Source organism: Aegilops tauschii, chromosome 5 (genome assembly GCF_002575655.3).
Source record: "Aegilops tauschii subsp. strangulata cultivar AL8/78 chromosome 5, Aet v6.0, whole genome shotgun sequence".
Lineage (NCBI taxonomy): Eukaryota > Viridiplantae > Streptophyta > Magnoliopsida > Poales > Poaceae > Aegilops > Aegilops tauschii.
In genome coordinates, this window is record NC_053039.3 from 571,615,760 (window position 1) to 571,625,425 (window position 9,666).

The 9,666-nt window shown below is 44.1% G+C and overlaps 1 non-coding gene and 1 pseudogene across 1 annotated transcript; both read left to right on the plus strand.

Moving 5' to 3' along the window:
- Nucleotides 1-2,503: 2,503 nt before the first annotated feature.
- Nucleotides 2,504-5,205, plus strand: LOC109775379 (uncharacterized). The gene is made up of 4 exons (XR_012183494.1): nucleotides 2,504-2,590; nucleotides 2,895-3,323; nucleotides 4,344-4,447; nucleotides 4,650-5,205. It is a non-coding gene; the product is annotated as an uncharacterized protein (transcript).
- A 159-nt stretch (nucleotides 5,206-5,364) lies between these two features.
- On the plus strand, nucleotides 5,365-7,366 carry LOC141023202 (probable LRR receptor-like serine/threonine-protein kinase At3g47570; annotated as a pseudogene).
- The last annotated feature ends 2,300 nt before the right edge of the window (nucleotides 7,367-9,666 follow it).

The window sequence follows — 9,666 nt, forward strand, 5'->3', positions numbered from 1 at the left end:
CATGTTTACTCATAATAAGTTGAATCAAGAACGATGAGCTAATCATATTACAAAAACAAAATAGGCTGAGTTCATACCAGCTTTTCTTCACCTCAATCACTTTATCAAATTTCGTCATTATTGCCTTTCACATGCATGACCGAATGATGTGAATAATAATAAGAGTGCACGTGCCGTGGACTAAGCTGGAATCTGCAAACATTTTATTCAAATGAGAAGACAAGGTAATATGGGCTCTTTGTTAGATCAATCAATAATACATATGAGAGCCACTCAACATTTTCATCGTGGTCTTCTCCTTACGACCCAAAGAAAAGAAAATAATTTCAAAGAAACACACTAAAATATTTTTGGAGTTTTTGTTTTTCTAGAGAAAGCATAACGAAAGAAAGACAAAAAAGAGAAAAACTATATACACAGGAAAGCTCCCAACAAGGAAAAGAAGAACAAGAAATCTTTTTGGGTTTTCTTTTAATACTACAACTAATTAAACTAGAAGGGAGAATCGAAAAGAAACAAGAAATATGTTTGGATTTTCTCAAAGTTTTTCAAACATACAAGAAGAAAGCAAGAAAACAAATATAGCATGGATAATACACTGAATGATGTAGGGTTTGCAACCCATTCGGATTGGATCTGAATGGAAATTGGGTGTAGACTCCTAGTACATGGCCCTCAAATGTTGAGCCCACCTTGGAGATCTATATAAAGGGGAGTTGGCTCACCTCTCAGGGTTGATCTTTTTCCTCCCTCCTCAACCACCGCCACCTCCATGCCATGCGACCGAACCTAGCAGTCCATCATCTGACGCTGCTCCCCGTACGTGTGGATACCTTGAGGCATCGCATCTGCAGTGCTTGGAAGAACTGTTCAAGGGAACCTCAAGGATCCGCTCGAGAGATCAACAAGGAACTGCTCGCGGGAGATCAGCTACATGAGAAGGAGACGACTCAACTGATCAGCTAGACGCATCACCAACTCTACTTTCGCTGAGTGCGTGTCTAGTGGTAAACCTGATCTCGTGATCTATTTCTAGCAAGAGGGTTCCTGGGTGCACGGTATAATTTTTTTATTTGGCGCTAGCGTAGCGTACCACGTGTTTCAACAGTAGTTGACAAGGATGTAACCCTAGACCCCCTGTATCTATACAAACCAAGAAGCAGGGCTTGTAGAAGAAGAACAATCCCAGGGTAGATCATCTGTACTTTGTACTCCATCCAAAAGAAATAAAACACAATCATGATGTAGGGTTTTCTCTCTTTGGGGAGCTTGAACCTGGGTAAAAAGTCGTGTCCTTTTTACCATCGCCTCTAGACTCTTAGTTTGCCACCCCCTACTCAAGATCTACCGGATTTAGCTCATCACCTTGATGAGCAAAGTGACGATCGCTTGACGCCTTTTGCGTCGACGCAAGCTGAATGGTGTGGTGCAACCGCTCTTGGTACCTCCTTCTTGCGATGGTGCACACATGGAAGCGCAGTTGCTGCACTACGGTACTGCGGTAGCGGCAGTTGCCCTGCCACACACGACAAAGCTAGGTTTCATGGGTGGCGCCGCGAGCGAACGACGATGGAGTGAAGGGGTTGGGCGTCGCTGGCTCTTTGTCATGAGTTGATTGGGTTGTCTATGGGGGTAATCCCGTTCTTGAGTTGCACATTATCATTCATATTAAGCTGGGATGTCACAGACCACCTCCTTGATGACACCCTTAGTGGGGGCACTTTCTTGTTCCACCACCATACACTCTCCATTCCACTTCCCACTTTCTTATCAATGGTGCATCCCCGTGGAGCACTCCATTATCTTTAATTTTTTTGAACACAATACAAATGCAGATGCTCACATACACTCTCCATTCCGCTTTCTTATGAATGGTGCATCCCTGTGGAGCACTCCATTATCTTTAATTTTTTTGAACATAGTACAAATTCAGATGCTCACATACACTCTCCAATCCGCTTCCCACTTCCTTATCAATGGTGCATCCCCGTGGAGCACTCCATTATCTTTAAAAAAATTGAACACAATACACATGCAGATGCTCATATACACTCAATCCTATGAACTTCCGCATGCACGCATAGTCAACCCCTACAAACACCTCCGATATACTGAGTCGACACAACTTTTAAGATTGACGAAGTCACCTCTCCCACTAAATACACATCGCCGGAAGATTTGAAATAAATCTAGAAAAATACGAGCGCTAATGCCAAGGCTAGTACTTGAACTCATGTGGATTGATTTCACCACAAGGAATCTAACCAACTCGTCATTATCTTTAATTTTGGACTGAGGACGCGGAGGAACAACCTGCACGGCTGCACGGCCTGTAGACGTGGCTGGCTGTGTTGGCTTGGTTCCACTCTGCTACCGTCGGATGCGCATGGGACGGCCGCTAAGCATCTACCGCCCCTTCGCGGTATTTTCGCGTACCGGGAAGCGCATCGACTGGGTATATATAACGCTTTCAGGCCCCGATATCCATATCCACCCTCAAGCGCTCCTCTCGGCTCTCAATCGCCCCCATTTTCCGCCCGCCAACAGTTGCCGCCGCTACCTCTCTCTTCACGGACTGCGGTGCTGCCAGGTTTGTTAGATGGAACAGGGGGAAAATAGGCATAATGGACCGGATCTTTGTAGTTTGTCTTATGTGGCAGTATATTATGTTGGCATGTTGTGTCCGGATAATTCTTTCCGTCGCATACACCTCTTAGATCTGTAAAAACGTACTTCAGTAGAAAGGGCCTGCCTTGTTAATTTAGAGATTAGAGCGCAAATTAGCCCAGCATAGTTAGACTGGACTTCAATTCTAGCAGTATGTATCATTGTCTCTGTATCTATTTTAAGCTGCTGCTGACATGGAGATCCCCTACTCTCTCTTCCTGCCTCAGATCTCCCTCCCCACACACGACGACTCAATCAGAATCAAGATCGCTCCACACCATGGGGACCGTGTTGCCCCAACACCAAGGCAACGCCGTCGGGGACAACGCTATGCCCGACCTGGAGATCGGTCAACCCACCATGGAGATCGATCAATCCACCATAATCAACATACTGCACTCCATGCTACCCTCTGCCTCGCCACCGGCGGTAGCACAACTGGGGCGCGCGCTGTGGGGGCTGGGCTCCCTCACCCTTGTCCTGGCCCTCACCACCGTGCTCCACCTGCCGGCCGCCGGACCTGTCTTCGCCCACTACAAGGCAGCATACTATGCCATCCTTGCCTTTGTTCTCTTTGTCGCAGTGCCGGTGGAGCTGGCCACTGCCTTCTGCCTGCCCGGCCACGGCCGTGATGGCCGCCTCCGCGTCTTCGCCTGGTACCTCCTTCCCTGCGCTTACGTGCTCCTCCTCCTTGTCATCTCGGTGGGTGGGTTCATCCCATTTAAGCTCTGATATTACCTACTGCAGGGATAGCCGATTGGTCTGGTCAATCAACGATTCATTTGTATTCTGTCCAGAAATTTTGGTGCCGTCAGTGGTTATCTGCTTTGTTATTTATGGGTACATCTTTAGTAGATAGGTTCTGTTTCTTGATACTCTGGAAGATATGTTGTGCTAGTGAATGCGAGTCTGTATGTCACCGTGATCTGCCAACGTATTGTGAATATGTTTCTTGTTTCTGGGTCAATAAGTTCTTGTCCTGTTGTTTGTCCATGCGTTCCATGTATGCACTCTTCTTCCTGGCATCCGAGGATGCGTTCGTCGAGATAAATTTCATGTCTGGCTCTGCTTGGATTGGGTGTAATTTTTGTGTGAACTGAGCTAAGTACTGTGGAGCACACACAAAAAATTCCCCAATCCAAGCAGGCCTTAAGTCTTAATAAACAGTGCAACCTTTGTATGCTTGTTAATGTTTGAATGGGAAGTAGAATAAATGGACACAGGTTAGGTTGACTTGTCATCAGATAGCTTCGTTTTGAGTGCATACGTTTTGCCTTTTGGTGTTTCAGTTTTCCAACTGAATGTGTGTGTCGAGCTTTGATCGAAGCTGGTAATTACTCAAGTTATTAGCAGAACTGTGAACAACGACACAATAGCCTGGTATTGGATTCAGATTGTTTGAGTACACACTAATTGGCCTAGTAGTTAGATCCAGATCTCAGATGTATGTGTTGAGTAATGCTATCGATCTAAGGAACAACTGAACGAGCAACCCCTGCTCTTATGCATGTGAATTTTAACCTACACTGTCATCAGTAATGTAGCTCATGTGTTACACTGTAGTATATTTTCTGTATCTCTTACCCCTGTATGACAGTTAATTTATTGCTTGAATGGAATTTATTGATAGATCATTTTTCCTGGAATTGATGTTCTTTCAATGTTTACTGATTCAGGAATGCTGTTCTTGGAAGTTAGTCTTGTAGCATTTCTACTTCAAGGAAATGAAGCCAGCGGTTATGATGTCCTTGGCATTAATTTGTTACATCTGCAGCTCAAGGTTTGTTACTGATCAGTCTTTATATATGATGTGGCCAGATTTTTCACAATTCCGTTATACCTTGCTTCTTTAAATATATATGTACGGAAATAAATGACCAGTTATCAGATTCATCATGTGCTTTTATTAGAAGAAAATAGTATAGTTACTAATGCCCATATTCTAGTGGCACCAGATCTTACTGGCTCTCTTGAAATTGCAGAATCCGTTTTGGGCTACTCCAAGGAAAAATAATGGTCACTGAGGATGACTTGTAAGGAGGAATAAATTTGTTGGTTCGACAAACCACTGAATGGTACCCAAGCCTAATTGCAGGGGTCACCTTTTGTCACTAAGCACCACATGCTACATGCTAAGTGAACTGCATTCCTCTATCAAGTTACAGGGTATGCGTGCGCTTTACATTTTGTTGCACTGCTGATACTTCATCAAGAAAAATGTAAATCCACTGAGTGCTAAACTGCGGAAGAAAAAGTGTTCTCAGTCTGCGGCATAAGGATGTCAAGGATTTTTTTGTGGTAATTGTAGACTTGTAGTGACATTGTATGATTTATTCTGAATGTGTTATATTATACAAGAGTAAGTATGTTGGACACCTGCTGCCAGTTGTTCCTAAAGTTAGAACAGTGGCACCCTGTTGTTACGTCTGATGATACATTCTGAATTGTCATTTTTTTATCGAGAATGATTCTGAATTGGCATTAGCAGTTGTCCTCTAATTACACAAACGATATATTCTAATTTGCCGGTGTCCTCATCCGCAGATGTCTCACGGAGTACGGAAAGCAAGGCGCGCTCTGCATTCTTCCTTACAGCACAATTTCCATGTGGTCTGTATCGAAGTTTTGCTGAAGCAGCGCTCAGCGTGTCTGATCGGTTTCCCATGGTGCGGCTTCTCCCACAGCACTGTGCAGATCATGTGGTCGCTGGATGAGATGCTCGTCAACGAGGCGCTCCACCAGGGGCTCAAGATGTACTCCAGCTGGCCCACCTTCCTGAAGTTCTACATTGACAGTGAGTTCTTTGGCGGGCAGTTGCAACGTGCGACATCACTATCGGTATATATATATATGTTCTCTGCTTTTCCTTCTCCAAATATTACGGTTTAATGTTTAAGAACTTTTTCTATCCTACACGCAGTGTGAATTGTTTTGTGAGAGATCAGTTCTGTCTAGCATCAGGTATATGAATATATTCATTAATCTGGCATGTTCTGAATTTCTGAGGGCAATGGAACATGTAGCTGTTACAGGCATAAGATTTTATCAGGTTGAAGGCAAGATACATTGCTGTTGCTTGTGGCTTAACAGGTATGTGGCAGTGTCAATGTGTCAAAGCTGCATTAGGTAAATTAGTTCAGAACTTCACATTCAGGAGATAAACTAGGAGTGGTCGAGTGGAGTGCAGTCAGAGTCAGGCACTCTGTTGCTTTCTGCTTTCCTTTGTCGAAGGCAATTTTCTTTCTCTCTTTTTTGGAAAAAAAACTGGACATATCGTTTGAGAAACTATGATAGACTATTAGTAAGGTGTTGATTGAAAGAATTCTGAAAATGATGGAACATGGTCGATGTGGAAAAGAACCTAAAAGCATGATGAATTGGTTTATCAAGTTAAAGGCCAACAGAGGGTTAAGTCCGATACAGAATTTGTCATCATGATTATCACCTGCTTGGTATGGAACTGTCTAAGAAGCTTAGCATCCATTATACTCCTAGCATCTCCAGTAGCTAAGGTTCTTTACATCCTGGACAAAAATGTTTCAGTTTGATAACTTTGTCATCCCTTGTACAACTCCCAGCCACCAGCTTTAGAAGCACCATACCATAGCTGTAGACGTCGATATTCACATTGATTGGCAGATTTAGAGTAACAATAGCAGGACATAGCTGCTGCATTGGATATTTGCATAACAGCTGTGTGGCCCCCTTAGCCCATTATGATTTGAAGGCTAGCAATGTGCTTCTAGATGATGACATGGGTGCCCGTCTCAGTGACTTTGGGTTAGCTAAGTTCCTTCAAAGTCATAACTCTTTCAAGTACCATTACTTCCGCGAGCTTACAAGGACCAAGAGGATCAATTGGAAACATTGCACCAGGTAAACATTCACTATATCATTATTAGCTTTCCTCACTCCCTAGTATCATTCAAATTTTACTTTTCCATTCTTTAAAAGGAAACTTGTATGGTTTTCAATAATCAATGTTGTAAGATAACTCAATGTTAAACAATGCAGAGTATGGCATCGGGAACAAGATCTCAACAGCGGGCGATGTCTATAGCTATGGAATTATCATCCTAGAAATGCTCACGGGGAAATGCCCAACAGATGTGTTGTTCAAGAATGGCCTGACCCTTCAGAAATTTGTGGGAAATGCATTCCCCAAAAAGATCCGTGATATACTTGATCCTACCTTCATAATCCCGAGATCCGGAGACGAAGGCCTGGACCATGGAAACCATGCAATGGTGGAGTTGCTGAGCTGCATTATGCAGCTTGTTCAGCTTGGTCTCTCATGCTCCACAGAGACACCAAAAGATCGACCCACAATGCCAGACGTCTACTCAGAAGTCTCTGCAATCAAACGAGAATATTCAGCGTCGCGTGCCAAGGAATAGGAGACACTGTTTTTGTTCACCTGTATGTTACGAGTGAGTTGCAGTCTATGCTTGTGTTGGTGTTCTACAAAATTTTGTTGTACTGCTAATATTCCATCAAGAGAAATACCAGCCCACCGTGTGAGAAAGTGTGCAGCAGAAGGATGTCAAGGATGACATTGTCCGACTTACTCTGAATGTGTTATATTATGTTGGACACCTGCTGCTCATTGTTCCTCAAGTTAAAATAGTCAGCGCCCTTTCTGTAAATCTGACGATACATTTTAAATTGACATTAGCAATTGTCTCACCTGGTGTGTATATATGCTCTCCGCCTTTCCTTCTCCCACGAGTACAGTTCAAAATTTTCCGGGACTCTCTGTTACAGTAGATATTACAGTGTGGATTGGTCCGTGAGAAATTTGTTTTGTATAAGACCAGGGATTAGGAATACATTGAGTAGTCTGGCATGTCCTGAATTTCCGAGGGCAATGACGGTAGATTTGGCAAGTGGAAAAATGCACGGCCTGTTTTCAGGCATTACATTCGATCAGTTTGCAGGGGGATATGGCAGTGTCATAGCTGCAGTCATACTCAGAGCCAGGCACTCTGTATGTCTATGCTACAGAAGATAGCCAAATATTCTTCAACGGGTTTGGTTCATTTGTCCACGAGAAGCATCTCTGTCATCTTCTGTTACTAGTATAGCATGAAATGGGAATGGACTGATAACAAAATGCATCGGTTCAGGTTCAGGTTCAGTCCAGCACATGCATTTTTTTGAGCTAGATAGATTAGAAGTTACCAAGTCCGTCCGACAGGAATAGGAGCACCGAAGCAGATGAGCAGGCGAGCAGCGAGCTCGACCCGGCGTCCCTCCGCGGCGCGGCGAGGCAGCTTAGGCAGGGAGACCTCCTCTTCGGCGCCCTCTGCGGCGCCCGTAAAGGGTAGCAGCGCCCACGCGCGCCCCTCGTGGGCTGACCCATATACACGAGCATTCTTTCGATTGCCTCGATCGCTTGATCCCCACGACCGCTTGGCCTTTCACCACCAGCATGGACCACTGCTCAGGTTGTTGACTGTTGACTTTTACGTAAAGGTTCACAAAAACTCATAAATTTACGAAAAAAATTCATAAAAAAAAATTCATGGATTTTGAAAAGGTTCATCAAATGTTGGAAAAAGTTCACGAAATTTGGAAAAAGTTGATCGATTTTGAATAAAAAGTTCATCACTTTTTAAAAAGTTCATCGATTTTAAAATAAGTTTACCGATTTTGAAAAAAGTTCATTGAATTTGAAAAAAGTTCATCAAATTTGAAAAAAAGTTCATCAATTTTTAAGGAAAAAAGTTTATCGAATTTGAAAAAATATATTCATCAATTAAGGAAAAAAGTTTCACGAATTTGAAAAAAGTTCATCGAACCTGAAAAAAGAAAAAAAATGAAAAACGAAAACAGTAGAAAAAAGTAACGAAGAAAAATATGCAAAAAGATAGAAGTTAGAACGTCCAGTTGGGGGGTGGCGGGGTGTTTACTGCAGCTAACAATAAGCTGGACGTCCCAGGTTGGAGTCGTAGCACCAGCACTCCTTTTTTGCGGTTGGAAAAAAAAACACAGAAGAAAGCTAGATGGGCCGGCCCAGCGGAGAGGGGGTATGCGCCCGATTAGGGATTGTACTGTAGCAGGCGTAGAGGGCGCCGAATCGGATTTAGCTTAGGCAGGGGACGGAGGCCGGCTGCGGCGGTCGAGGGGGACGCACACGGCACATGCTCGGGGCTGCACAGGAAGGAGCCTGTCTGGCTTCGGCCTTGGGCCCTGCTGCTGCTGGGCCGACCCGAAACGTGTACGCTTTGGGGTAAGAAAAAACCCTGTGTTGTGGCTTGCTTTTTTATGTATTCCCCCTCCCCCTTGTGTTTTTCTCTAGTTTACTGTTATGTTAGCACCAAAAGACCTTAGCATCTTGAGAACTGCTCTTTGATGAGCTGATGTGTGGCTATGTGGTTTGATTCTGGCAATGGAGCCGGGGAGGGATCTCTCTGTTATTCTAAAAACCAAGCCTAGGTCAGATGGTTAGGTTCTTTATGGTAGGACCAGCCACCGGGGTTCAAGTCATACACTTGGCATTGGTGTTTGCATTTTTTAAATGTATTTCAGGCTTTTTGAGATGTACGTCGAGTGGGAGAATGCATTCCCGTGGAGCGCGGAGGCGCATGTGATAACTTCATCAATCTCAAGTTAATGTGTCGGCTCAGTCTCTCGGGGTGTTATAGTATGTATAAGTTTCTGCATCTATAGTTTGTTAAAAAAATCTATTCAAGTAAACTAATGCCACCGCCAAGTGAGCCGATGCTTTCCCACGGTTCCTCCACTGCCGCACAAGCCGTTACCGTTCGACGCATACCCAGTTTTTCTCGGAGAAAATAAACAATTCCGCTGAGAAAAAGTAAACAATTCTAGCCGCCTACACCCACCGGCTTGGGAGGATCGATGGAACCAAAGAAACGCCGCAGCCGAAACTGTGTGACCACCCTAATAATTTTAAGCAAGGCAGGCAGGAGGAGGAGGAGGTGTGTTGGGCCGCTTGTGTAGAGGAATAGGATGCAACTCTCAATGTATTGATAG